This window comes from Vombatus ursinus, unplaced genomic scaffold (genome assembly GCF_900497805.2).
Source record: "Vombatus ursinus unplaced genomic scaffold, bare-nosed wombat genome assembly UNPS02014812.1, whole genome shotgun sequence".
Taxonomy (NCBI): Eukaryota; Metazoa; Chordata; class Mammalia; order Diprotodontia; family Vombatidae; genus Vombatus; species Vombatus ursinus.
This window is the reverse complement of record NW_020954590.1, coordinates 75175735-75179081: the sequence shown is the minus strand read 5'-3', so window position 1 is coordinate 75179081 and position 3347 is coordinate 75175735. Positions and strand designations below refer to the sequence as shown.

Below are 3347 nucleotides of genomic sequence, written 5' to 3'. Positions count from 1 at the left end.
ATGACTGAATACAAAATCCAGTTGTTTGTTGTTTGTTGATTTAAAAAAAAAAACATTGACTAGTTTTTCCTAGTACTGGGCACCTCTTTGTGTGCCTGCGTGCCAGCTTCCAGTTGAGGTGGGGGGTGGGGAGGCCTGGCGGTGGGCAGGGTTGTGCTGCCTCAATTTGAGAAGGAGCGAGCAAGGAGCTTGGGAGCAATGGTGCATGCATGGTGTCACCTTGGCCACAGGTAGGGGCGTGTGCCCATGAGTCCTGCGTGCTGTGGGGCATTACTAGAAATGGCTGTGGCTGCAGTGGCGGGGAGTCCTGGGGGCAGCGATTGCTGCACATTCCCCAAATCAGTCAAGTTCTTGTTCTGGGGGCCTGGCTGGCATGATGGTCACTCTTTTTGTGCAGCCTCTAGACTTGGTGAAGAACCGAATACAGCTGAGTGGGGAAGGGGCTCAGAACCGTCTATATAAGACTAGCTTCCATGCCCTCAACAGTATCCTAAGGGCTGAGGAGGTTCAAGGCATTTACCACCCTAAAGGCCCTCATTGCTATGACAGCAGGTGCCATGGAAATCCTCGTAGGAACACTTGCTGAAGTGGCCCTGATTCATATGACAGCTGATGGTCAGTTGCAGTTGAAGGAACCAGAGGCTATAAAAATGCTTTTGATGCACTCTTGAGAATTGCCTGGGAAGAGGGGGGTCCCCACTCTTTGGAGGGGTTATATCCCTACCATGGCTAGAGTTATTGTTGTCCATGCTGCCCAGATTGCTACTTATTCATAGACTAAACAGCTTCTCATGGCTTCAGGTTACTTCTCTGACAACATCTTCTGCCATTTCCGAACCAGCATGATTAGTGGGCCTCTATGCCTGTGGACATTGGATCCAGAATATGTGTATGATTGACAGGAAGCAGAAGTATAAGAATGGATGGGATGAACTGGTGAAGGATTCTTCAGCCTCTGGAAGGGATTCACCCCTTACTATGCCTGGCTTGACCCTAACACAGCCCTTACCTTTATCTTCCTGGAGCAGTTGAACAAGGCCTACAAGAATCTCTTCCTCAGTGACTGAGTAGCCCCAAGGGTGCTTTGAGGATCAGGAGAACATGCCTCTCAAGAATGGATATGTGAAGAGTCCCTATTACCCCTATACCCATGAGCTGTGCCTCAATCCTCCTAGCCCTTAGTCATAAATTCACCATCAAAAGGGGGATTCTGCTCCCCCCTTAGCCCCTTCTATTTATTTCCCACAGCTCCTTCATTCTTCTTTCCACCTCCACTATGTGGTTCCTCCTGATATAAAGGACTTTAATCTTAAAAAAAAAAAAGACCTCTAATCTCATTGGACATATTTGATGATAGTAGATAAAACAAATAATGTGAAATTTCTATAGTTCCAAAGGAATAGAATAAAAAATATTTTAAATGCCTTAGCTTACCAAATAAAAAATTAATTGGTAAAATGACAAAAAAAAAAGGTTGAAGTTGAAGTTGAAGAATCGCTAAGTTAAATTTTCCATTTACCAATACAAATTCTGGAAAGATTTGTAACTTCAACAATACAAACTCCTATAGGTACTTTGTCAACTCAACTCAACAAACTTTAAATATTGATTCTTTGTAGATATATATGTTGGAATACAAAGATAAATAAGATTCTGTCCCTGCCTTCAAGGAGTTTACCCTCTGGTAGAGAAAAAAAGATACACAAATAACTATAATACAAAAATAGAATATGGTAAGTTCATAAGGGAGGTAAATGCAAAATGTTATGAAAGTTTTACATAAAGAAAGATCATTTCTTACTGTGAGATCATGAAAGGCATTATAGACAAGGTGGCATTTAAACTGGATCAGAAGGGATTCCAACAGTTGGAGATGATAGAACTAGTATAGACAGGGTGTTCCAAAAGTCTTAGTGTAGTTTTAAACTATTAAAGCTAACTCATATTATTATTATTAAGCTATTAAAACTCAAAATTGCACTAAGACTTTTGGAACAATTTGTATTCTATTGTATGTTTGCATCACAAGTTTTCAGGGAGAAATTGATAAGGAAAGCATAGAGTAATCTTTCTGTATTTGAAGTATGTTCCAGGAAAAGATAGGAATATATTATTTGCATGTATTGAAGTGCAACCCAGCACTAAAATAGGTGACTTTTGGTAATAGTGTTTGTTCTAGAAACCTAAAGGTAAAATATGTATTTGTTCGACTATCTTGATTTTATGATAGTCATATTCTTATAGCTTAAAATGAAATCTATATTTTTCTCTGAATTTCAGCACCTTTCGTACAGATAATAAAGGGTTTGTTTGCAAGATGCTATGTTTGTTTTTGAAACAATTTTACATTCCACACATCATTTTTGTAGGCTTGAAAATGATTTGAAAAAACATATAGGGTGTTGTCCTAAAGAAATTAGAAGATCAAGGAAGAAATTACCTTTGACAGCTATGCAGAGAGGAAGATCAAATAAAAGACAAAGATCATAAAAGACAAAATGAATAATTTTGATTATATAAAATTGCTACATAAGGAAAAATGAGTGAAAGCTTATAGGTAAGGAAGTTTCTCCAGTTGACTTAAATAATATTTAGTAAACTGAGGCTGAGTCTCAGAGCTAATTAATTTATGAGAAAATGTTGCAATTTTAGAAATATATGAGGAAATATCAAAACATACTCCCTTTATTGCTTTATATCCTGAGATGGGACTGAATGAGGAAAAAGAGCCAGTATCAGTAATCACCCCTGCACTAAGTACTGCTAAATGTAAAAGAGGTTATTGAAGATGGTTTATAGTAATAATGGAAAACTTCTGTTATCCAAACATCTGCTGGAGCTCTCGGTCAAAAACAGAGCACCTAATATTTTCTGATATCTTTTAATAAAAAATTTCACCTTTCAAAAGGTAGAGGAACCAAAAGAGGGGAATTTTGTTACGGATCTGACTGTCACCAAAAGGTAGGTACTGGTTTCAGGAGCAAAAATGATGAAAACCTTGGAAGGAAGAGACTACTTCCTAGAGTACACAATAGAGAAAGAGATGAAAGCTGGGCACAGTCTGATGTGTACCCAAGATTTGGGGAGAATAGATTTGAAAGGAGGGAGAGGAAGGATAGGTAGAATAAAAAGGATGAAAATTCTACAGGTGAGTCTACTGAGGAAGGATAGGAAACTTTTAAGAATAAAATTCTTAAGACACAAAGAAAATTCTGACAAAGTCAAAACAGAAATTGTCTTAAGAGATCAACAGGGACATGAAGAGTTCAGGTCTTATAATGATCTACAAAGAAGAAAGCAAGGACAAATAACGGGGTGAATATAGAATCACTCCATAGTAATATGTG

General features: G+C 38.2%; 1 pseudogene; it reads left to right on the top strand.

The window, feature by feature from the left end:
• The first annotated feature begins 279 nt into the window (after nt 1-279).
• Nucleotides 280-1067, top strand: LOC114053991 (annotated as a pseudogene).
• The last annotated feature ends 2280 nt before the right edge of the window (nt 1068-3347 follow it).